The 27363-nt window shown below is 37.6% G+C and overlaps 1 protein-coding gene and 2 pseudogenes across 3 annotated transcripts in view; 1 reads left to right on the top strand and 2 right to left on the bottom strand.

Annotated features, from left to right (window-relative positions):
- Positions 1–27363, bottom strand: part of WRN (WRN RecQ like helicase) — a 146141-nt gene that overhangs the window by 115772 nt on the left and 3006 nt on the right. The gene's annotated exons all lie outside the window — the stretch shown is intronic.
- Positions 17731–17870, bottom strand: LOC113604724 (uncharacterized; annotated as a pseudogene).
- On the top strand, positions 24690–26112 carry LOC113604671 (nuclear receptor subfamily 5 group A member 2-like; annotated as a pseudogene).

Raw genomic sequence — 27363 nt, 5'->3', positions numbered from 1 at the left:
TGAATAAGACCACTTAATACTTAGAAGAGTATTGAACTTAAGGTAAAGCCTAAACCTTACTGTTATTACCAGTCCCAAACTGCCACTGTTTCCATAATATCTTGTATGTTTCCAAATATTCCCTTGAATATTTTAGTTTTGAAACTTCTTTGCCAAGCAAATAATGTCCTTTCAGGCATTTTTCTTCAAGGATTCTATACAGCTTTCTAAGCAAGGCCCATTACCAACATTTATGAATTCACATCTGCAATTAACAAGTTTTTCATTAAATAATCTTTTGAATGAGTACTGTCTTCTATGTCTTTGACAAATCTTAAACATATCTTCCTTTTTTTGGTAAATGTTTATTTTACTTTTCAGAGAATGTGCACACAGGGGAGCAACAGAGGATCCAAAGTAGGCTCTGTGCTGACAGCAGAGAGCCTGATGTGGGGCTCAAACTCAAGAACTGTGAGAGATTATGACCTGAGCCGAGTTGAATGCTTTAGCGACTGAGCCATCCAGGCGTCCCTTAAACATATCTTATAATAGAATAATTTAAAATGGCAACTTTTACATTTCCTTGGCCTTATTGATCCCAAACACAGTGTTCTACACAGGCAGGAAATAAGAACAAATTTGGCTGGGCTTTACCAGCCTCTCGAGCTCAATCTGATTATCACAATCTAAAAAGTATTTTGTTCTTATTTTGTGCTCAAAGATGATTTCAAAGGTTCAAACTATTTTTAGATTTATGAAAAGATACCACAGTATTTTGTTTGACACCCCTATTTGTTTTGATTTAGTCTGAAAAGTAAAGAATTGGAGAAACACCATATAATTCTGAGATATTTCTTTACTTTATAGCCTAATTATTGAAGAAATATTTACTATTACATTTAACTCATGAATCAGGTAACTTTCCAGCTTTAATCAATTAGACATTACAGTAGGAAAGTAAATATCTGCAGAAATAAAATTTATTTGAATATAAAGCACTCAAAAATAAAGTACTTAAAATACTGTCTTTAATTCCTTAGGAAAAGTTTTTTGTCAATTATTGAGTTTATCTGAATTCTCAAATTTTTAAACAAATCTTATCCCAAGGTACTTCTTTAGTTAAAAAGAGTAAACAAAAACAACATACTGCAATATTTATTTTCATTTGGTTTAATAATTTTTTTTTTTTTTTTTTTTTTTTTTAGAGACAGAGCACGTGAACAGGGAAAGGGGCAGAAGAAGAGAGACAGAGAATTTTAAGCAGGCTCCACACTCAGTGGGGAGCCCAACACTGGGCTCAATCCCACAACCCTGGGATCATGACCTGAGCTGAAGTCAAGAGTCAGATGTTCAACTGACTAAGCCACCCAGGTGGCCCAATAATTTAAATTTTTAAAACAAGTAAAATACACTGTAATCAAAAATATGTTTAAGTGAGGGGCACCTGGGTGGCCCAGTCGGTTAAGCATCCAACTTCAACTCAGGTCATTATCTCACACTTCCTGAGTTCAAGCCCCACATTGGGCTCTGTGCTGACAGCTCAGAGCCTGGAGGCTGCTTCAGATTCTGTGTCTCCCTCTCTCTCTGCCCCTACCCTGCTTGTGCTCTGTCTCTCTCTCGCTCTAAAATAAACACTGGGGCGCCTGGGTGGCTCAGTAGGTTAAGCATCTAACTTCGGCTCAGGTCATGATCTCACAGTTTGTGGGTTTGAGCCCTGTCGGGCTCTGTGCTGACAGCTCAGAGCCTGGAGCCTGCTTCGGATCCTGTGTCTCCTTCTCTCTCTGCCCCTATCTGCTTATGTTCTATCTCTCTCTCAAAAATAAATAAACATTAAAAAAAATTTTTTTAATAAACATTTAAAAAACTTAAAAAGATATCTTTAAGTGAGCTTCTCAAAGGCCTATCTTTCCCTTACTGAATCAATGGAATTGCATTATGTTCAATTATTGATTATTTTTAGATATAAGCAATAGTTTAAATTAAATAAACATATTATGAAACTCTATCATAATCAGGGTTTCACAAACTATCACATCAAAAAGGCCATCATAAATAAATAAAAATTAAATAACAAGCAAGAAAATTAACAAAATTCATTGTTTTCTGTTAGAAAATACTAAATATAATACAATAAGAATTAGCTAACAATCATGATCTTTTCTGTTAGCAGTAAGATAATTATGAAAATTGAGACAAAAATGAAAGAATTTCATGTACACAAACACATATAGCTTTCCCAATTATTAAATAACATACACATATACAATTAAAATAATAACTAGAGGGGCACCTGGGTGACTCAGTCAGTTAAGTGTCTGAGTTTGGGTCAGGTCATGATCTCATGGTTCATGAGGTCAAGCCCCCCATCAGGCTCTGTGCTGTCAAATTTTCTCTCTCCCTCTCTCTCTGCCCATCCCGCTCACACTCTCTCCCAAAAGGAATAAAAATAAATAAAAATAAATAACAAAATAAAATAAAATAATAATTAGAATGGAAATTATTTAAAAGGAAAAGTCAGGAGGAAGTTACTACATAACACAGCCACAGCACACAACTCTGTCTGACCATGTTTACTATGCATAGCCATGCATGTTACTTAACTCAAGTAGTTTACAAAAGGATCGCCATCTAGAATAACCTTCAAATATAATCTCACCTATTATGAATCTTTGAATGTTTCACAAAATGCTTTCATATGTTTGAACACTATAAAAAGTATGCAACCATCAAAATCTTGCATGCCCATTCATTATGCTACAGCACAAATTAGAAGCAACTAACTGCTCCAGCTAACTCTTGCCAATAGTCAACATGGACACAGTGTTGCCAGGCCTTCCAATTTTTCCAAAGAACATGAATAATGCACGTTCCTGTGCAATCCTCCATTTGATAGCAATACCCAAGACTACTCTACAGGCCAAATTTTGGCCTGCAGACCTCCCAATTTACAACCTCTGCTATAGACAGATCAGTACTAGCAGCTGGTGTGGGTATCCTTACAAATTTTTTTAAGTCAATATCCAGTTACAAATCATTATTTGAGTGAAATACTTGGGTATATTTTTGCAGGTACACTACAGAAAGAGTGGTAGCAAAACCTAGGAATATGCTAACAAATGGAATTTCCTTTATAAATTGTTTTTTAATGTTTATTTATTTTTGAGAAAGAGAGACAGAGTGTCAGCGGGGGAGGGGCAGAGAGAGAGAGAGAGAGAGAGAGAGAGAGAGAGAGAGAGAGAGAAGGAGACACAGAATCCAAGGCAGTCTCTAGGCTCTGAGATGTCAGCACAGAGCCCGATGTGGGGCTCAAACCCACGAACCATGAGATCATGACCTGAGCTGAAGTCGAAGTCAGATGCCTAAACGCCTAACGGAGCCACCCAGGCCCCCCTGGAGTTTCCTTTAAAGAAGGATACAAAGACCACAGAGAGGCTGGCTGGACCACCTACTTCGTCAGGGCAGTAGCAAGTGAATTATCCTAAGAATGGAGCACATCTCCTTTGTACCTCCATTTCTGAGTCTACTGTGTCAACTCACACCAACCTGGAGCATCACTCCACTTTTCTCTATGGCTTCCATAATAATGCTAGCAGCACGCTCACAAGAAATTTACTTTCCCAAGCCGTAGAACTGAGTGAAAACTATGAGCCCAGAGTGAGGCACTGACCCAGTTCCTCCTATCCACCTACTATCAGTATCAACCATATGTTTTATCAGTCAAATTATTAAAAGGACTGGTTTGATGGTCTGGTGTGAAAATTACTATGTTGAACCAGAGCTGAAGCTACATGGAAGATAAGCCATCTTCTTCATGAAGGCAGACCAAGGAAGTATTTTACCACACTATCAACATTTCCCTTAAAATATCTGTCTAGTTCTCATACCATTTTACACATAATTTCATTTTTAAGAATTAATCTTACCAAAAAAACCAGCACTCCTCAGAAAGATTTATATACAAGGATAGTCATACTTGTCATAGACAACAGTATTTAAGGTATATATTATATAACGTAATATACAATATATATAATGATAAAGAGTTGAAAATAGACATGTCCAACAACGGTAAAAATAGTTAAATAATGAATTATGGTACATCCATAAAACAGAGCACTATGCAGCCATTAAAAACATATTCTTGGGGCACTTGGGTGGCTCAGTTGGTTGAGTGTCCAACTTTGACTCAGGTCATGAGCTCGAATTCATGAGTTCAAGCCCCACATCGGGCTCACTGCTTTCAGCCTGCCAGTGCAGAGCCCAGTTCAGATCCTCTGTCCCCTTCTCTCTGCCCCTCCCTTGCCTGCACTCTCCCAAAAATAAATAAATATAAAAAAAGTTTTGTAAACATATTCTTATAATTTATCAAGTGAAAAAGCAAGTCAGACTCTAAATTTACACAATAAATGTGTAGTTTTCTGTGTATATATACATATTCTATACAGACATGTACATATACATATACATATATACAAACATTCATACATATACATATATTTACATATTATAAATTTTTAAAGGTCTGGAGCAATGTATACCAAAATATTAGTTGTTATCCCACCACTGAAGATAGTTTTCAATTTTCTTCTTTATACTATTCTAAACGTTCCAAATTTTCAATAAGAACATGTATTACTTTCAGCAATCAGGAGGGAAAACTAAACCAATAAAAGAGGGAAAAGTTTTTGTTTTTTTAAATGAACAACTAAGGCTACATTTTTTTGTACTATAGAGTAGGAGCTAACTTTTTCTCTACAGAGTCAGATAGTAAATATTCTATTCAGACATTGTGGCACAAATGCCATAAGTAATACTTAAGAAAACACAGCTATGCCCTAATAAAACTTTAAAGACAATGAAATCTAGATTTATAAAATTTACCAAAATGTTATTCTTCTTTTGAGTTTTGTTCAGTCACTGAAAAATGTGAAAACCATTTAGCTCATAGTCAGTGAAAACCATTTAGCTCAAACCAAAAGCAAGCAGCAAATCAAATGTGCTCCACAAGTTAGCCAACTCCTAAGACAGAACACAAACAAAATGGTGGAAGACTGGATAATGTCCAGTGCTACTGGTATTAACAACTACAGCTATTTAACACTGGTAAAATAATAAGAATACAACTTCTTAGTAAAACCTTTTTGATATATCACTTGCAAAATGAAATTAATGATAGCAGAATGAGTGGGTTTACTATAGAGGGTTAGTAATATTAGCCAATTAAATGTTAAGAGATTATCTCCCCAAATTATAAATGATGTTTTGAAAACATTCATCTTAAATGATTTTATTTGACATCAATTAGACAGTAGGACAAGCTGTCTACTGAGGGCAGTTCAAGTGCCTTTTAGTTCATGGCAATAGAAATACACCTATAAGATTCAAGATTTAAATCAGACCAAATACAGGAAAATTAAGACCAACTGCATCATATTAACTAAGAAGGGATAGCTTTTTAATCATCTATAGAGCTTTTAAGTCACATTCTACTTCACTCTGTCAGAGCAGAAATTCGTCTCAAGAGTACAACATTTTGGGTGCTTGGGTCAGCCTCAGTCGGTTAAGTGTCCAACTCTTGACATTGGCTCAGGTCATGATCTCACAGTTTGTGAGTTGGAGACTCCCATGGGGCTCTGAGTTGATGGTGCAGAGCCTGCTCAGGATTCTCTCTCTTCTCTCTGCCTCCTGCTCTCAAAATAAATAAATAGACTTAAAAAAAAAAAAGAGGACAACACTTTCCCACTTAGAATGCTATCATCTTCTAGAAAATGGAGAAACTCCTGTTTCTTAGAAAGCTGGGTTTCAGTGGAGCAGCTCAGAGATGTCTTTGTTCCTAAAACCTTTAACTAAGCCAAGGAAATTAATACCTACTGTTACCATGGTAACTGACTTGCCCAACTGCTTGAGGGCTAAACTGAATCCCAACCTTTCTGAAAAGTGTTTAAAAAAACAACAACAACAACAAAACACTGTTAAGTTACATGATACCTACAGATAACCACTTCCAGGAAAAAATTTTTAGTAAGTAGTTCAGTGTTTAACTGACAGGCAATTATACTGTTTAACATGAACAAATTTCTACCTACTATCTAAAATAGTTCACTTCTATTTGTTCAAAATATGTAAAGGCTAATCTGATAAAATGTTTTTATAAATTTTGATTTAGTCAAAAATCAAGAATGTTTACAATGACTCTGAAATCTGCTAACCAAATGTCATAAAAGAGTGGTCATGGTATGGGGTGCCTGGGTAGTTCAGTCGGTTAAGCATCCAGCTTCAGCTCAGGTCATGATCTCATGGTTCATGAGTTCAAGCCCCGTATCGGGCTCTGTGCTGACAGCTCAGAGCCTGGAGCCTGCATCAGATTCTGTGTCTGCCTCTCTCTCTGTCCCTCCCCTGCTTGTGCTCTGTCTCTCTCTCTCAAAAATAAATACTAAAAAAAAAAAAAATTTTTTTTTTAAGTAGTCATGGTATATAAGCTGTAATTTCAATTTTTCACTTTGGGCATTTATGCAAATTTTACAAATATCCATTAAGTTTCACAATATTTCTCTGAGGAAGAAAACTCTATGACCATCACCGTATAACAAAGGAATTTCTATCACAAAGGAAAACTAATAACAAATACTAACTGATTTTGCAAAAGTTAGCAGACTGCTCTCATATTAAACATTATACTATTAAGGGGCACCTGGATGGCTCAGTCAGTTATGCGTCTGATTCTTGATTTCCAGTTCAGATCATGATCTCACGGTTCGTTTGTAAGTTCAAGCCCCGCATCAATGCAGAGCCTGCCTGGGATTCTCTCTTTCCTTCTGTCTCTTGGCCCTTCTCTGTTTGTGTGTGCTCTCTCTCTTGAAATAAACACACAAACTTAAAAAAAATTATATTATGAAGAGGCAGAAGACTAGAATGGAAAGAAATCTGGGCTTGGAGTCAGAAAACCTAGGCTCCCACGTTGCTTTGTGTCAAGAAAAATTATCCAAAAGTTAAATTATCCAAAAGTTAAGTTAAAAGAGAAGGCAGTACATCCTTTCAATGTCATATAGGAACAGAATCTCGTCCAAAGATAACTTTCATTAGAGAATATACCCTTATATGACTTGCTATTTACTACTGATTAAAAACTGAGACTCTGTGAAGTTACTTGTTAACTTTAAGTTTTTGTCTGGTTAAGAAGCAATTGAATTCTGTCATGTAGCAAAGAAAATGTCTGTAGGGATAGCTTTGTAGTTGACCCAGCAATCTTATTCCAAAGTTATTTCTCCAATGTCTACATGTAATGGTCAATTTTACAGGTCAACTTAACTAGGCTAAGGGGTTACCTGGCCCAGAGCTGGCTGAACATCAATTCTAGGTGTGTCTGGGAGGGTGTTTCCAGAGGAAACTAGCATTTGAACAGAACTTTGTAAAGACTGCCCTCACCAACAAGAGTAGGTATAATCCGATCCATTGAGAACCTCCATAAAACAAAAAGGCAGAGAGAGGGCAGATCTGCTCTCCACTTGAGCTGAGATGTTCTTCTTCTCTTGCCCTCCCATACCACACTCCTCAGTTCTCAGACCCCCCCCAGGAGGGGCACTTAGACCACCGGCTCCTCTGGTTCTTAGGCCTTCAGATTTAGACTGGAACTACACCACTGGTTTTCCTAGACCTCCAGCTTGCTGACAGCAAACTGCAGCATTTCTAGGCCTCCATAATTGCATGAACCAATCCTTCATAATAAATCTCTTCCTAGAGGTGCCTGGCTGGCTCAGTCGGTTAAGCGTCCGAGTCTTGATTTTGGCTCACATCATGATCTCACAGTTTGTGAGTTCCAGCCTTGTGTTGGGCTCCACACTGACAGATTCTCTCTTCCTCTCTCTCTGCCCCTTCCCCATCACTCATGCTCCTGCGCATACTCCTTCTCTTTCTTTCAAAATAAATAAATAAACTTAAAAAAATCTTTTTCTGTATATCTATATATATCCTACTGGTTCTGTTTTTCTGGAGAACCCTAATATACTATATAATCTCTGTTCCTCTTTGAACAAACTTTATCTCCTGCTGGTTCCCTCATTAGTGAACTGAATGTGACATCTGTTGATTCTGTACTTGTATGAGAATCGGTCTTTAATATTTTGGAAAATTACACTTTGACACTTGGCCACTTAGTATCCATGTGACTTTGGACAAGTCACTTTACTTTCTGTTTTCGTTTCCTCATCTGTAACATGGGATTAAACTCCTAATATATTACTTGCCTTATTACATTATTATTATATATTATATTACTTGCCTTACCAACCATGGCATCAATATAAAGATAAGCAGTGATAAACAGGACGTTACATCTTTTAATCTACAGTTATACATAAGTTGGTATATCGATAGTGTTAGGATGCAACAGAAAGTTACTCAAATCACAGTTCTGATAGCAATCAAGCAGAAGGGAGAAAGGGAAGGGACAAAAGCAGGGAAGGAATGTATTCAACTTTACAGAACCAGCAGTGTGGCCAAGGAGACACCCAGCCAGGTTGTTTCACCTGGTGGTCCCTTGTGGGGTGTTTCATCTGATAGCCTCTTATGTGAACCAGTTTGAGCCCTTGTGGACGAGTTGAGGACCTGTGCAGAAGCCCCGGGTTGTCCTGAAGCCCCGGGTTGTCCTGGGTTAGCTCACTGTAATACAAAGATTTCCTCCTATGGGAGGGGTTTTCTGCCATTTTTTGAACAGACGATGTATGTATGCACTAGCACATTGACATGCTAGGTATGCACAACTGAACTAAAGTGCCTAAGTAACAGAATATGTATAAGTTCCTTAAAGTATATGCAAGCTCCCTGCCTCTACCCCCAAATACACAGAATAAAAGCTTCCTGTACAACCCCACAGGGAGACAGTGCTTTTGAGAGCTAGCTCCCTGACTCCTTACTTATAACAGGTAATAAAAAGTTCTTTGCCTTCAACACTTCCTTGGGTTGTGTTCAATTTAATGCACCCCAAGAGGCAAATCCCTTGAGTTCAGTTACAAGAGAAATTGTGATAGATCTTCTACTGTTACTATACCTCATTCCCTTCAGTGTACTGACAGGAATCAAGTGAAGATACCAAATCCATGCCAACTAGACAAGGCATATAAAGTTATTAAAAATTAATTAAGCAGAGAAGTGCTTCATCAACAGAACGTTCTTTTAAATGATAAATTCAGGGGCGCCTGGATGGCTCAGTCGGTTAAGCGTCCGACTTTGGCTCAGGTCATGATCTCACGGTCCGTGAGTTCGAGCCCCGTGTCAGGCTCTCTGCTGACAGCTCAGAGCCTGGAGCCTGTTTCCGATTCTATGTCTCCCTCTCTCTCTGACCCTCCCCCGTTCGTGCTCTGTCTCTCTCTGTCTCAAAAATAAATAAACATTAAAAAAAAATGATAAATTCAAATAGGGGAGAGAAAATGAATTCATTTTCCAAAAAGACTTCATTCTTACCCATTAGACCTGACCCAAAGTATAGTTTTGATACTGTAAAAGTATATTTAGGAGGTTTCCAAATATAATCTAAATTACAACAGTAATAGTCACATACTCACCTTTTTGTGAATGTACAAAATAAGAATGAATTAAAAAAGTCTCAATTACTTATAAGTTATAAAATGGGACTAATAAGTATTTACAAAATAATTTAACACAGAGAGCTTATAAAACCAAAGCAGCTTAAATGCTTCAGCAATTCAATTTGGTTATCAATGCCTTAATTTTGGTTAGACTCTCTGGGTTTCATCTATATAGTTATATTCTTTTTACTGAGAGGCAGCTTCTAGTCAAAACGTCTTTCAAATTTAATCAACAATGCAATGAACTTTAAACATTCTGGGTTTACATAAAAATCCTAAAAGAAAACAGGTGGTTAACTCTTGGACATCAATCTAAGCAATATTTTGGGGATCTGACTTCTCAAGCAAGGGCAACAAAAGCAAAAAACAAAACCAAAAAACAATTGGGACTACATCAAATTAAAAAGCTTTTGCACAGTAAAAGAAACCACCAACAAAACAAAAAAGCAATCCATTGAATAGAACAAATGATATATCCAATAAAAGGTTTATATCCACAATATACAAAGAAATCATACAACTCAACACCAAAAAAAAAAAAAAATGTGATTTAAAAAAAAAAAAAGGGGGCAGAGGATCTAAACAGACATCTTTCCAAAGAAGACATCCAGATGGCCAACAGACACATGAAAGATTCTCAACATCGCTAATCATCAGGGAAATGCAAATCAAAACCACAATGAGATATCACCTCACATATGTCAGAATGGCTAGTATCAAAAAGACAAGAAATAACACGTGTTGGTAAGAATGTGGAGAAAAGGGAACCCTTGTGCACTGTTGGTGGGAATGTAAATTGTACATTTAGCCACTACAGAAAACAGTATAGAGGTACCTCAAAAAATTAAAAATAGCAATACCCTACAATCCAGGAATTTCACGACTGGGTATTTATCCAAAGAAGATAAAAAACACTAATTCAAAAGGATACATCCCGATTTTTATCACAGCATTATATACAATATCCAAGATAGGGAAGAAACCTAAGTGTCCATCTAAGGATGAATGAAAAAAGAATGAAAAAGGTGTGCAATGGAATACTACTCAGCCATAAAAAGGAATGAAATCTTGCCATTTGAGACACCATGGATGGCCCTGGAGGGTATTTTGCTAAATGAAATAATTCAAAGAAAGACAAATCCCATACCAAAACACCAGAAACAAGACTCATAAATACAAAAAGCAAAGTGGTGGTTGCCAGAGGGGAGGGGTGCTGAGGAACAGACAAAATGGATAAAGGGGATTAAGAGGTACAAACTTCCAATTATAAAATAAATAAGTCACGAGCATGAAAAGTACAACATAAGGAATATAGTTAATAATATTAGAATGACTTTGTATGGTGACAGATGGTAACTACACCTGCTCTGGTGAACATTTTGTAATGTGTGTACAGCTGACCCTTGAACAATATGAGGGTTATGGGCACCAACCCACCACACAGTCAAAAATCCACATATAATTTTTTACTCCCCCAAAACTTAACTACTAATAGCCTACTGTTGACAGGAAGCCTTACCAATACTATAAACAATTAACAAATATTTTGCATAAGTATAAAGTAAGCTAGAAAAGAAATTAAGAAAATCGTAAGGTGGAGCCCCCAGGTGGCACATTTGGTTGAGCATCCAACTCTTGATTTCGGTCACAGTTCTCACAGTTATGAGTTCTCACAGTTATGAGATCAAGCCCTGCTTTGGGCTCCCTGCTTGAGATTCTCTCTCTCCCTCTCCCTCTACCCCTCCCAACTTGCTCTTGTCCACTCTCTGTCTCTCTCAAAAAAAAAAGGAAAGAAAAAAGACACAAATCATAAGGGAAATACATTTATGGTATTGTGCTATATTTATTAAAAGTATTCATGTACAAGTGGACGCACTCCATTCAAAACCATATTGCTCAAGGGCCAATGGTAAATGTTGAATCACTATGTCATACACCTGAAACTAATAATATTATATGTCAACCGTACTTCAATTAAAAAAAATCTAGATTTAGGGGTGCCTGGGTGGCTCAGTCGGTTAAGCATCTGACTCTTGATTTTGGTTTACGTCATGATCTCACGGGTCATGAGATCAAGCTCCCTACCCCCACCCCGGGGCTCTACACTGACAGGACAGAGCCTGCTTGGGATTCTCCCTCTCTGTCTGCCCCTCGCACAGCTCGCACTTGCAAGCAAAAGCACCTGTGCACTCTCTCTCTCAAAAATAAACAAACAAACATTAAAAGATTCTGGGCTTGATTTCTTTTTATTTATTATGTTACATATTTTCTAAAAATTGTAACCTCGCCCTTTGAGTGTATCTATACTTAGTAATATACTAGCAACTAGTTTATGTGTGCATACACACACACACACACACACACACGCACATATACCCAATCTATAATTCACTTTAGGAGTTCCAGTGGTACAATCGGTTAGCATGTGGTACTTACAGAATTCATTTTAGAAGATATAATTTATAAGGTATTCTTCTGTACTGTTTTCGAGAATTCTTTCTACTTTTCAATGTACTACTAGGAATAGGAGGGGGTAGAGGAAAACAAGAGAAACCAAACAATCCATGACAAAGCCCTCATTAAATCCCTAATTAAAGAGGCTTTCAAGACTTTCATTAATCCATTGCTAGACTTCTGCTAATCGTCATTTCCTCCCAAATAACCCAGGCAAACAAACTAGAAAAGCTAAATAAAACCACCTATTAGCATTTGGTTTGGCTATAGTAAGTTACTGAAATTTTAAAAAGTAATAGAATGTTTTTTTGACAGACTCATTCCTTTATTATAGATACCTACCAAATTTTCATAATTATCAAATATTATATAATATGATTCATATTAATAAGGTATAAATAAAAATTTGTATTAATAAAGTCAACTGAAATAAAATGTAAATGAAACCAATCAAATATAATAAAATGCCATTAAAACGCTAGCAACAGGGGAAAGGATAAAGCCTCACTCTATGCTGTGTCACTGTGAGAAGCCGCACTGCCCATAAACCAGGAACACGACTTGACCTGAACTGAGTCCATAGCTCATGAAGTGCTTTATAACTGAATTTCACTATCCAACTGAATAATTCATTATTTTTAATGAATTTCCTCTGTTCTGTAAGTAGCTACAGCCAGTCAGCTGAAATCAACCATTATAAAATGGGAGAAACTGCAGAGAAAGTTTTCAAGTAAGTCAATTTAAAACTTGCTTAGGCTGCCCATTTTTCCTTTTACATTTATTCCTGTTACTTCACATGGCCTGAGATGAAATTTCATCGGACTCATTATCAAGTGTACATTGATGGTTGCCTGCCCACCATCCATTCCATCCTGCACCCTTTTTACAGTACCATAAATTTAATTTAGAAAAGACTAGTTATTTACCCACAAAGCCAGTATGCTTCAGGAAAACTGCCCTCACTCCCAGCTCCCATGAGAAACCCAAGTGATCTAAAGGTAACCTCATGCCCTTTGGGACAATGATGATTCAGAAACTCGTGTTAAACTCAAGGCATTCCCCCAAATTTGGCTTAAGAATAAAATATACAACCTAATTTAGGCCAATGAGACACAAGAAGAAGGTTCCTGAAGATAATACTGTCTTGCACTGGTAAGAAAGTGATTTGAAGAGATGCCCTCTATTTGAGAATGTGAAGTCTGGGCCATCTACAGCCATTCTGCTACTACAATGGAAGTCAGCTGGAGGAGAAAGCCATCTTAAATAGAAATCCAAAACACAGAAAAAAGCAAAGACGAGAGTGGGGTCACAGTCAATGGACAAAGGCAGATTAACTAATCAGCCCTGCCTTAGCCTTCACGTTACATTTTAATAATATATTTCCTTATTTTTTTAGCCTGTTGAAAGAAGTTTCCTGTGCCTACATTCTAGTAACACACAAATATAACTGAAAATAAAATTGTGTGGTTAATCCTTTTCTTTAATTCCTTATCTTAAATAAAAATGAATTATAAAGATAAAATAGCCAAAGTATACAACAAAAGTTTCATAACTTCATATGTAGAGTTTCGAAAACTTTTAAAATAACAATAAGAATCAAAATAACAGTAAATAGCAATTTAACAGAAACTTATAGCAACTAAGTGGGAGTAATATTTAACTTCAGGATGCAAAGCTCTGCAATCCACTGTGTTGAAATTCAGCAATGCCACACAGCAGAAAGAAAAATGCATTGGGGCACCTGGGTGGCTGTGGGTTAAGCGTCCAACTTTGGCTCAGGTCATGATCTCGCGGTTCGTGGGTTTGAGCTCCACATCGGGCTCTCCACTCTCAGCGAGGGGCCCACATCGGATCCTCTGTCTCCCTCTCTCTCGCCCCACCTCCCTCTTTCTTGCCCCACTGGTCGTTCTCTCTCTCTCTAAATAAACATTAAAGACTTTAAAAAAAAAAAAAAAGAAAGAAAGAAAAATGCATAAATTTTACCACAAGACCAGTAAGTGTGGGAGGAAGGGTGAAAAATAAAAATGTAGACTGGGTAAAAAAGACGTTGGGAAACTAATACATAATTCTGAAAGCAACCATAAGTTTATCCAATGCAAATCTTTCATAAGAACCTCTTAAAACAGGATGAATTTATATAAAATGAATAAAAGAGGGGCACCTGGGTGGCTCAGTCAGTTAAGCATCCGATTCTTGGTTTCGGCTCAGGTTATGATCTCGTGGTTTCATGAGTTTGAGCCCCACTTCTGGCTCTGCACAGGCAGCACAAAGCCTGCTTGGGATTCTCTCTCTCCCTCTCTCTCTCTGTCCCTCTCCCCACTCATGCTGTCTCTGTCCCTCTCAAAATAAATAAATAAACTTAAAAAAACTTTTAAATGAATAAAAGGAAAAATCAGCAATTTTGTGATTATACACCTCCTAGAAGGCAAAAGTTATTGTCTAGTCCAATTGTCTTTCTATTGTACTTCAGTGCCTTCATTTTATGAATGAACAGCAAAAGCAGATCAGGTGCCAGTAGGCAATGCCTCATGCTGCATGTCAAAATTTCTAGAAGAAACAAAGCTTTGGTATTTTTTCCAATGGCGTCTATCAATGCTACCACAGACTACGAATATCTCCCATCCCTCTATCCTCTGGGCTTCAACGAGCCTAGAAAGGGGGTGAATCTCTGCCCTCCCCTAGCATATCAGACTAAAGATGGAAGAAAAGATCATAAAAATGTAGAGATAAGAAAATGGAAGTCAGAAAGTAACAAAAATTTAAAGCAGGCTTAGGAGAGAAGGTCACTGGTTTCACATATTTTTGGGAAAATGTGAAATTATACTAATTACTTATTTTCCCATGAAGAAATTATTCAACAACCATCCTCTTTCTTAATTCTCCCATTTTTAAGCATTTTATCAAAAAAAAAGATCAACTTTAAAAGAGGTTGACTGCTACTACTAACCAGCTTTTACAAGAGACAAGCTTAACTCTTATCAAAAAGCTAAAGTCTCCTAAAATAAGTAATTTTTCCATAGTATCATGAGGGTATCTTATTTGATTAAAAGGAACAAATATTCTGAATGACCAGATTCATGATAAGCCTACCCAAAGTAAGTACTTCTCTATATATGAGCAAGAATCAATTTGAAAATATAATTTATATCTGAAATCAATAAAAGCAAAACGACAACCTACCAAGAAATAAACCTAACATAAAACATAGAGACCCATTTTAAAGACAACTAGAAAAGTTTACTAGGACGTCCAAAAAGGGCTATTTGACACACTTAGTTTCTGGATGGTTAGTCTCAAAATTGTAACCACATTAATCAAATCAGTACACTCAAGAAGTAATACCGAGAAAAAATGTCAGCAGGAGTTTTCATCAAATCACACAAGTTTATATTAAAGTTCTCTAGGAAAAGAAAATGCTCAAAAGTAGTAAATATTTTTTTGAAAAATAAGACCAATAAGGGGAAGCTCAATCTGAATATGAAATGGTACAAAACAACAGTAATTCAAATTATGTGGAATTGGTATAAAAAAAGATACAAATCAACAGAATAAAATATACCAGTTCTGAAACAGATCCATGCAAATATAGAAATCTGACATACCACAAAGGAGATTTCTCATCTTCAAGAAAGAACAAAGTACTCAATGAATGAGGCCAACAAAACTGTCTGTAATTCTGATATACCACTGTCAGCAAAAATTTTAAAGGTTAATCATATACAATATATTTGCAAGAGAACAGGAACCAGCCTTATCATTTTCAAAGACATTTTGTAGACATTATCAACATTTTAAACTGCATACCCTTTGGGGCGCCTGGGTGGCACAGTCGGTTAAGCGTCCGACTTCAGCCAGGTCACGATCTCGCGGTCCGTGAGTTCGAGCCCCGCGTCGGGCTCTGGGCTGATGGCTCAGAGCCCGGAGCCTGTTTTCGATTCTGTGTCTCCCTCTCTCTCTGCCCCTCCCCCGTTCATGCTCTGTCTCTCTCTGTCCCAAAAATAAATAAACGTTGGAAAAAAAAAAAATTTAAACTGCAAACCCTTTAAGCCTGCAATGATATCTATCCTATGGAAATACATGCATATATGCACAAAGATGTATACATTATATCAGTCTGTAATAACAAAAATACTAGAAGTAATTAGTAGGGTAAATTAACACTTAAATAAATGACATATCCAAAAAAGAACTCAAACTCCACACCCAAAAACAAAAAAATCCAGTGAAGAAATGGGCAGAGGACATGACTAGACACTTTTCCAAAGGAGACATCCAGATGGCTAACAGACACATGAAAAGATCATGTGTTTTCACATCACTTTTCATCAGGCAAAATGATGAAACATCATCAACATCACTCATCATCAGGCAAATACAAATCAAAACCACACTGAGGTACCACCTCACACCCATCAGATTGGCTAAAATTAACAACTCAGGAAACAACAGATGTTGCCAAGGATGCGGAAAATGCACTGCTGGTAGGAATGCAAACTGGTGCAGCCACTGTGGAAAAAAATGTGGAGGTTCCTCCAAAAATTAAAAATAGACCTACCCTATGACCCACCAGTAGCACTGCTAGGAATTTACCCAAGGGATACAGGAGTACTGATGCATAGGGGCACTTGTACCCCAATGTTTATAGCAGCACTCTCAACAATAGCCAAATTATGGAAAGAGCCTAAATGTCCATCAACTGATGAATGGATAAAGAAATTGTGGTTTATATACACAATGGAGTACTACGTGGCAATGAGAAAGAATGAAACACGGCCCTTTGTAGCAACATGGATGGAACTGGAGAGTGTGATGCTAAGTGAAATAAGCCATACAGAGAAAGACAGATACCATATGTTTTCACTCTTATGTGGATCCTGAGAAATTTAACAGAAACCCATGGGGGAGGGGAAGGAAAAAAAAAAAAAAGAGGTTACAGTGGGAGAGAGCCAAAGAATAAGAGACTCTTAAAAACTGAGAACAGGGGCGCCTGGGTGGCTCAGTCGGTTAAGCGGCCGACTTCGGCTCAGGTCATGATCTCACAGCCCGTGAGTTTGAGCCCCGCGTCGGGCTCTGTGCTGACAGCTCAGAGCCTGGAGCCCGTTTCAGATTCTGTGTCTCCCTCTCTCTCTGCCCCTCCCCTGTTCATGCTCTGTCTCTCTCTGTCTCAAAAATAAATAAACGTTACAAAAAAAATTAAAAAAAAAAAAACTGAGAACAAACTGAGGGTTGATGGGGGGTGGGAGGGCGGGGAGGGTGGGTGAGGGTATTGAGGAGGGCACCTTTTGGGATGAGCACTGGGTGTTGTATGGAAACCAATCTGACAATAAATTTCATATATTGAAAAAAAAATAATTAACAACAACAACAACAAAAAATAGACCTACCCTATGCCCCAGCAATTGCACTACTAGGAATTTATCCAAAGGATATAGAAATGCTAATTCGAAGGGGCATATGCACCCCAATGTTTATAGCAGCACTATCAACAATAGCGAAATTATGGAAAGAGCCCAAATGTCCACTGACTGATGAATGGATAAAGAAGATGTGGTGTACACACACACACACACACACACACACACACACACACACACACACAAATGGAATATTACTCAGCAATCAAAAAGAATGAAATCTTGCCACTTGCAACAATGTGGATGGAACTAGAATGTATTATGCTAAACGAAATAAGTCAATCAGAGAAAGACAAATATATGATTTCACCCATATGTGGAATTAAAGAAACACAACAGATGAACACAGGGGAAGGGAAGGGAAAATAAGATAAAAACATAGAGGGAGGCAAACCATGAGATTCTTCACTTGATCTCAGCCAAAAGGCCGAGAAGCAATAAACCATAAGAGATTCTTAAATACAGAGAACAAACTAAGGGTTGCTGGAGGGGTGGTTGGTTGGGGGGATGGGCTAAATGGGTGATGGGCATTAAGGAGGGAACTTTGTTGAGATGAGCACTGGGTGTTAAATGTAAGTGATGAATCACTGGATTCTACTCCTGAAACCAATACGTTATATGTTAACGTATACTAACTTGAATCTAAATTTTAAAAAGTAAATAAACAATGACACATCCATAATACAGAATAAGAAGTTCATAAAAAAATACAATAGAACTACTGACAAATTCTATTAACATACGTAAAGTCAAACAGGAAAAACTAAGTATAAGTAGTAGTTACCATTTAAATTTTAAAATACAAAATGAGGGGTGCCTGGGTGGCTCAGTCGGTTAGGTGTCAGACTTTGGCTCAGGACATGATCTCACAGTTCATGAGTTTGAGCCCTGCATCAGGTTCTGTGCTGACAGCTCAGAGACTGGAACCTGCTTTGGATTCTGTGTCTCCCTCACTCTCTCTACCCCTTCCCCACCTCCCCTCTCAAAAATAAACAAACATTAAAAAAACTTATAAAAATAAAAATGAAATTCTATTTAAAATTTAAAATACAAAATGTAAATGCAAAGAACAATCCAGAAGGATATGTATCAGTTAATAGGGATCCCTATAGGGAAAAAAATGGAATTGAGGTCAGGTATGTGAAGGGAGATTTTTAAGATTCTATAATTTGTTTCTCAGCAACCATATTTCTCTCTCCCACCCTCCCTCTTATCTACCTCCTTCTTTCAATCTGAGAGTAATAAGAGCCTCTGTAAATAATGAAATCAATAGTGACTTCTATTTTTCCAACTTGGGATGCTGAGGATAAACAAATTCTCATGGTTTTAATAGAATCATGAATGAGAGGAGCAAAAACAGGCTGATTACCTTAACACTAGAAAGAAGGAAGTAACAAACCCATTTCGCCCTCCCCTCCCCCCCCTCCAACGTTAACAGCAAAGTTTTTTCAATGAGAATAACCTCATCACCAGTACCAGGAATGAAACCCAATTGTTTTAAGATCGGTGGGGAAATTCTATTCCCCCTACCATATAACCAATTCAGGGGCAGGAACTAAAGCCTAGGTCTCAGTTCTCTGGTCTCCATCCTTTGTCCATAACTGTCAAATGCAAAATGGTCCTCAGGATTCTCTTTACAATGTATAAGATGGGATGCTTTTGCTCCAGCTAGTTTGACTTGGGTTTTTCATTAGTTGCAATGATAACATCCCTGTTGATGGGATGGAATAAATAAAATCTAATACTACTTCTTGAACTGATTTTTTAAAGACTATACAGAATTCCATTTTCTTTATCATAATTTGTTTAACTATTCCCTATTGATGACAGTTTACTTACAAGTTTTATCACAAAATAATGGTCAGTGAACACCCTTATGTGTATCTTTAGGCATTCATATTATTACTTCTATAGGATGGATTCCTAGACATGAAATTGCTAAGTCATGGAATACTCCTACCTCTCTGCCTGCTTTCCACCAATAAATTATTCACAACCCTGAGAGAGAAGACAAGGCAAAGAAGACTACACAGAAAGCCAGGAAAAATTCCTACAGAAGCCTTTGGTGAAAGACTTCAAATTAACAACTAAGAAAAGATGCCATCCATCACCTGCCACTCTTATAAGAACACTTTGGTCAAAGAACAGAAGTCCATGAAGGCGTTGTGGGTTGACTATGAGTTGCAATATATCCATATGTAACTCAATATCTAACTTTTCAGTGTTGGGTATAGAACAAGTTGGTGATATTTGAGTTGCATGTTAATGGACCATCACCCATCACCATCAGTATTATAATCATTTATATCTACATCCTACCTCTTTTCCTCTCTACTTGTCCAAGGGCTTACAACGTTTGATGCAAAATTTCCAAAGACAGTGCCTCTCAGTTTTCTGAGTAGGTCTCCAATTGTCTTGTCTACACCCTGCTCTGTTCATTTGTTCCCATAGGGATGCCATGTCATTACCAATGACTAAATCCTTCCATAATCTCAATTCTAAGCATCTCATTCTCTAATCAACATCTCCTATTTTCCAAGTTCATTCCCTTTAGAAATTCAATTCAAAAAATCCTTTGATCCAAGTAGGACCTATAATCCAATGGTCCTACTTTTCCACTCTCCTCACCACCAGGTAGTCCTTACTTCCTCCTTGAGCAGTTTAAATTGCAAAATTATAACCACTTACTTTCATACTCCCTTAATTTCATTGTGCATCTTTGGCTTCATTATTCTCTCCTGTTAAAACTCTCACCCTGCCTGAAGAAAACAAATTCTCTGCCTACTCTATGCCTGTACCTATGCAGCTAACTGAATGCAGCAGGTGAAAAACCCAACCATGCTGACTGGTCTCACCTTAAATTTATGACCACCAAATGTCTTCCTAGCAATTCTACAACTTTTCACTATCTATTTCCTATCCTCTCCTTGTAAGATAACTATTTCAGGGGCACCTGGGTGGCTCAGCTGGTTGAGTGTCTAACATTGGCTCAGGTCATGATCTCATGGTTCAAGGGTTCAAGCCCTGTGTCAGGCTCTGTGCTGACAGCTTGGAGCCTGGAGCCTGCTTCAGATTCTGCCTCCGTCTCTCTCTGCCCCTTCTCACCTCACGCTGTCTCTCTTTCTCTCTCTCTCAAAAATAAATAAATATTCAAAAAAAATTTTTTAAATAACTATTTCATATCATTTCCTCTCTGCTTAAACCTATCATATCTCCTCCCCCATCCTCACTTTCAGCTGACCACCTTACTTCAGATTTCACTGAAATTAAAAGCAATTAAAAAAGAACTTCCATATGGCCTTACCCTGAAATGTATTCACATAATTGTATCTATGCCCATATACTCTACCATGATGGCTAGTTTTATTGTGTCAACTTGAATGGGCCACACTGAGCCAAGATATTTAGTTAAAATTATTCTAGGCATGTCTGTCAGGGTGTTTCTAGATGAAGTTAACATTTGCTTTTTTTTTTTTTTAATGTTTATTCATTTTTGAGAGACAGAGACAAAGCACCAGTGGGGGAGGGGCAGAGAGAGAGAGAGAGACACACACAATACAAAGCAGGCTCCAGGCTCTGAGCCGTCAGCACAGAGCCCCACATGAGGCTCGAGCCCACTGACCGTGAGATCATGACCTGAGCTGAAGTCTGATGCTAACTGATTGAGCCACCCAGGCGCCCCAACATTTCAATCAGTAGATGGAATACAACAGATTGCTCTCCCTGATGTGGGTGAGCTTCAAATCTGCTGAAGGCCTAAATGGAACAAAAAGGTTGAGTATGAAAAAATTCACTCTCTCTGCTTGACTGCAGTCAAGCTAGGTCATTAGTCTTCTCCTGCCTTTAAACTCAGACTTGGAATGAAACATATACCATCAGCTCTCCTGGTTCTCAGACCTTCAGACTTGGACTAGAACTGTACCTTCAGCTCTCCTATGTCTCCAGCTTGCCAACTGCAGATTACATATAGATGTAGATGCATACATGTATATAGGTGGTGTATATATATAGTATCTGTATATATATGCATATAATAAAATCTATAATAACATATAATGTATGCAATCATATATATATGTATATATATTATAGTATACATCTCTCACGATAAGGAATTGGGAACTTGCCCATGCTACTAAGGAGGCAGAGAAATCTACATATACACATTGACATCAATATTGACATAGGTACCAGGATAGACACACATATATGCACATACATACATATATATGTATATAGAAACAGAATATATATATATGTATAGATAGATACATATACATTTATATATCTCCTGTGAGCTATCTGTGTGCCTAAATCCAGCCCCTCCATATGTGTACTAGATTCCATACTCTCTCATCTACTCACGGGCACTTTTCACCTCTCTCTCAAATTACCAATTTTGCTCTCTCTACTAGTCTACCAGAAAAGTCCCAAAGTCCTATCAGTATATACACATAACTGCAATTTCTTCCATCTTAAAAACACAAACTTGACTCTGGGCTAACTGCTCCATTCTTTTTCTCCCCTTTATAGAAAAACTACTCAAAAGAGTCATCTACACTAGTGTCTCAATTTCTATTCCTTCCATTGTCTCTTAAACTCACTGTATCACTCCACCCCACCAAAAGGGCTCATATTAAGTTTACCAAAGACTTTCATGTTGCCAAATCCTACAGTCAATTCTCAGTCCTCATCTGGCTCAATACACCAGCCACATATAACACAATTAGTCATATCCACCTTCTTTTTTTTTTTTTTTTTTTTTTGAGAAGTTTGTTTGCTTGCTTGCTTGTGTATTTTGAGAGTGAGATGGAGTACAAGCAGGGTAAGGGCAGAGAGAGAGAGGGAGAAAGAGAGAAATCCAAGCAGGCTCCACAGCATTAGCACAGAGCCCAATGCGGGGCTCGAGCTCATAAACCATGAGATAATGACCTGAGCAGAAATCAACAGTTGGACACTTAACCTACTGAGCCTCCCAGGCACCCCCCACATCATCCTTCTTCAAACACTTTATTAAGCATCTGTGACAATTATTCTCCACCTGTATCAGTAAGAATCCTTCTCAGTACCTTTGCTAGTCCTTCCTTAACGCCCCAATCTCTAAACCTCATAGCATTCTAGATTCAGGTCACAGACCTTTTCATTCTCTTCTCTACATTCACTCCCTTGAAGATAACAGTCTGATGGCTTTAAAATTATCTATAGCACACTAACAACTTCCAAACTTATATAAACCACCTAGACCACTCCTATGAACTTCAATCTTGTATGTCCAATTATTTACTAAACACTTGAGTGTCTAATGGGCAAATCACAGTGGGTATGTATAAAAGTCTCCCCAAACTACTCCTTCTGTAAATTACAGTTCTCAGTAAATGCACCTCCATCCTTCTTCTGATTGCTCAGGCCAAAAACCTTAGTTATCCTTGACTCTTCTCCTTTCACACTTCACATCCAATCTAGCAGCAAAAATTTTACCTTCAAAATAAAGCTGAAATCCACCTTCTCTCACCACCTTCATAGCTAAAATCCTGGTTCAAGCCACATTACCTCTTATCTCCTTGTCTCTACAATCTATTCCCAAAACAGTGGCCAAAGTGATTCTGTTAAAAGATAATTCAATTTAAAGAATAATACACCATAACCAAGTGAGATTTATCACAGGAATGCAAGGGTGGTTCAACATAAGAAAATGAATCAGTGCAAATGTATCACTTCAATAGAATGAAAGAAAAATACCACATAATCATCTCAGTTGACACACACACACACACACACACACACACGTAACATCTGAAAAATCCACCACTCTTTCATGATAGAAAAAGACTCAAAAAACTAATAATGAAAGGAACTTCCTCAATATGTTAAAAGGCATTTATCAAAAATCCAAAGCAGGGCACCTGGGTGGCTCAGTCAGTTAAGTGTCCAACTCTTGGTTTTGGCTAAGGGCATGATCTCAGGGTTCGTGAGTTTGAGCCTGCTTGGTATTCTTTCTCTCCCTCTCCCTCTGCTCCACCCCCCGAAATAAATAAATACACTTAAAAAAATTCATAGCTAATATATTCAGTGGTGAAAAGATTGACAGTGTGGAGCTTACCTGGAATTCTCTCTTTCCCTCTCTCTCTGCCCCTCCCCCACTCAATCTCTCTCAAAATAAATAAACTTTAAAAAATTTAAAAAAAAAAAAAGGACAAGGCAGGGATATTCACTTTCACCACTACTATTCAACACTGTTTGGGAAATTCTGGCCAGAGAAATTACACATAAAGAAATAATAATGATAAACATTCAAATTGGAAATGAAAAATTAAAACTATCTCTATTCACAGATGACATGATCCTACATACAAAAATCCCAAAGAATCTACAAGAAATCCACTAGATCTAATAAGAAAAGTCAGCAAAGTTGTAGGATACAAGATCAATACACAAAAAGTCGGCTGTGTTTTACACACTAGCAATGAACAATCTGAAAAAAAATTATGAAAGTAATTTCATTTATAATAGCATCTAAAAGAATAAAATAAAATACCTAATAGTAAATTTATCCAAGAAGGTGAAAAACTTGAATACTTCCAAAACACTGCTGAAAAAGATTTTAAAGATACCAATTAATGGAAAGACATCCATGTTCATGGACAGAAATGCTTAACATTGATTGATAAGGTGCCAATGCTACCCAAAGCTAACTACAGCTTCAATGTAATATCTATCAAGACTCCTACAGCCTTTTTTCCAGAAATGAAAAAGCCAATCCTCAAATTCTTATGGAATTCCAAGGGCCTTGAATAGCCATAACAGTCTTCAAAAAGAATAAAGTTGGAGACTCACACTTTCCAGTTTCAAAACATACTACAAAACTACAGTGACCAAAACAGTGTTGTACTGGCATAAGAATAAACATATAGATCAGTGGAACAGAATTGAGCTTCCAGAAATTAATTCTTACATTTATGGCCAACTGATTTTTGACAAGGATGCCAAGTCCATTCAGTGAAAAAAGAAGTTCTTCAACAGATGATATTGAGACAGTTGGATTTCCACCTGCAAAAACAATGAACTTGGACCTCTATCTCACACCATATACAAAAATTAACTCAAAATATATTGATTCAAATATAAGAGCTACTAAGACTATAAAAAACTCTTAGAAGAAAACATAGAAGTGAATCTTCATGACTTTGAACTTGGGAACAAATTCTTAAACATGACAACAAGAGCACAAGCAACAAAAGAAAAAATAGATATACTGAACTTTATCAAAATTTAAAACTTTTATGAATAAAAGAACATTATCCAAAAATGTAAAGACAATCCACAGAATGGGAGAAAATATCTGCAAATCATATTTCTGGTAAGTGTTTAATAAAGAGAATATACTATGAAGATTTCATACAATGCAATAACAAAAAGATAAACAACTCAATTTAAAAATGGGCAAAGGGACTGTCATCACCCCTCATCCCAGCCTTCCTCTGTCCTACTCACCTCCCCTTTTCTCCTCATCTTTCCCCTTTCTTCCCAGCACCCTCACCCTTGGGGCTGGAAGGACTGCTCTTGGACACACGAGAGGTGTAAATGAGGCAGGAGAGGGAGGTGCTGGGCTTCTGGACAGACAAGGACTCCCTATCTCCACCCAGAGCCACCTTATCATGCTGCCCGAAGTGGGGACTGAAGCCCTGAGACTGGCTCAGTCGCATGGGGAACAGGGGCAGATGCCGGAAAACATGCAAGTGTCTCAGTTTAAAATGCTGAATTACTCCTATGATGAAGATCAAGAAGAGCTCTGTCCAGTGTGTGGCAATAAAGTGTTTGGGAACCGTTATGGACTCCTCACCTGTGAAAGCTGCAAAGGGTTTTTCAAGCACAGTCCAAAATAATAAAAGGTACACATGTATAGAACACCAGAACTGCCAAATTGATAAAACAGAGAAAGAGAAAGCGTTGTTCTTACTGTCAATTTAAAAAACGTCTCTGTGTTGGAATGAAGCTAGAAGCAGTAAAGGGCCAACCAAATGCACAAGGGAAGGAATAAATCTGGGCCAATGTACAAGACAGATGGGTCTCTAAAACAGAAAAAAGCCTTCATCGGAGCCAGTGGACTTAAGCTAGAAGCCATGTCTCCCGTGATCCAAGCAATGCCCTCTGAGCTCAGAATCTCTTCTGCAATCCAGAACGTGCATTTTACCTCCAAAGGCCTCCAAAGGCCTTGCCTCCTACAGACTATGACAGAAGTCCCTTTGTAACATCCTCCATTAGCATGACAACGCTACCTCATTGCAGCCCGCAAGGTTACCAAACATACTTCAGTCCCCTAGCCAGGCCATCAAGTCTGAGTACCCAGACCCTGACACCAGCTCACGGGAGTCAATAACGGGTTATATTCCTCCATGGACAGTTACCAGACAAGCTCCCCAGCAAGCATCCCACATCTGATACTGCAACTCGTGAAGTGTGAACCAGATGAGCCTCAAGTCCAGGCCAAAGTCATGGCCTATTTGCAGCAAGAGCAAGCTAACTAAAGCAAGCACAAAAAGCTGAGCACGTTTGGGTTTATGTGCAAAATAGCTGATCAAACCCTCTTCTCCACTGTTGAGTGGGCCAGAAGTAGTAACTTCTTCAGCGAACTTAAGATATGTGACCAGCTTTTACAACTCTCCCTTTCAAGAGAGACCTAACTCTGTTCCTAATTAAAACATTCTTAGTGCTGAAAATACACTTTCCTTAACTTTTCTTCTTTACATGATTTACAGAGTTAGAAAAATCTTATAACCTTGACATCAGGACTATCACAGCTTTTATTATATGGATTCATAGTTTGGAGGAGAGGGGAATAGCATTTCAGGTAAACTATAGTAAATTTGGCTGTTTTTTTTTTTTCTGAATAGTAGAATGTCTTTACTTATTTCCTTTAATTCAGATGGCTTATGGCTAGAAAATTTAAGTCTATGAGAACCAGCAACCTAGGGAACTTCTTAAAAACTACCAAATAAAAAGTTATAATAGTGCCAACTTAAAAGAAAAAATACCAACATTTACTTGTATTTAAACCCTGAAGAGTGAAAATGATACCACTGGTTACTAGTATCAAATAGGTCTTTACTACCTGTTTACTTTGACATTTGGTTGGTAAAGCTTTTGTTTTTGGAGCAGATTCCAACAGGATGTTTACGGTCATTGGATGGGGCTTAGACAAATGGTGAGTGCTAGTCTACTTGGCTGGGGGTTTAGTTCTAAATATCTATGTCTATTGTTGATTTTAATAGATTGGTACATTGTAAACACAGTTCTTGTTTGTATAAGTATCTCTGTTTAACTACATAATTATTTTATTTCCTGAAACTTAATACTGAATTAATCTGGGAAAGTGAAACAGAAGTTTGGAAACTGAAAGTCGCTATCAAAGCACATTTGGTAGTCAGTGGTTTCATTCTCTGTTTTAAGAACAAAGTGAATCCTGGATTTGATTTCTCAGTGTATCTGTTACAAAATCAATTTCTCCCTTTTCCAGTCATAGGGGTAGATGTGGCTACAAAATACTGTAGCTTCTGATCACCTAGGACTTTTGGAGGAAATTTAAAACTCTTTGAGAGAAAGACAATACAAAGCAGACTTTGAATATAAAGGGTGACTGTTAAAAACCGTGCAGAGGGATCAGGGAATATGGAAGCTGTGTGCAAATGGAAAATAGTGCTTTTCACAGCAGTCTTCATTAAGCACTGTGACTTGTACAGGGAAACAAAAAAGTTACCTGAACGGATCCAACTAAGTTGATAGAATACAACCACCATGCTGTTAAGACTATTAACATATCCAGCTCTTTACTCTCTTGTCCTTTATCGTCCCATTTAAAGATGGCTGAAGGTGGAAATAGATACTAGGCTGCAGAGGACAAGCCGAATGCATTGATTTAGCACAGTGAGGCCAGA

This window comes from Acinonyx jubatus, chromosome B1 (assembly GCF_027475565.1).
Source record: "Acinonyx jubatus isolate Ajub_Pintada_27869175 chromosome B1, VMU_Ajub_asm_v1.0, whole genome shotgun sequence".
Lineage (NCBI taxonomy): Eukaryota > Metazoa > Chordata > Mammalia > Carnivora > Felidae > Acinonyx > Acinonyx jubatus.
This window is presented reverse-complemented; position numbering and strand designations above follow the sequence as displayed.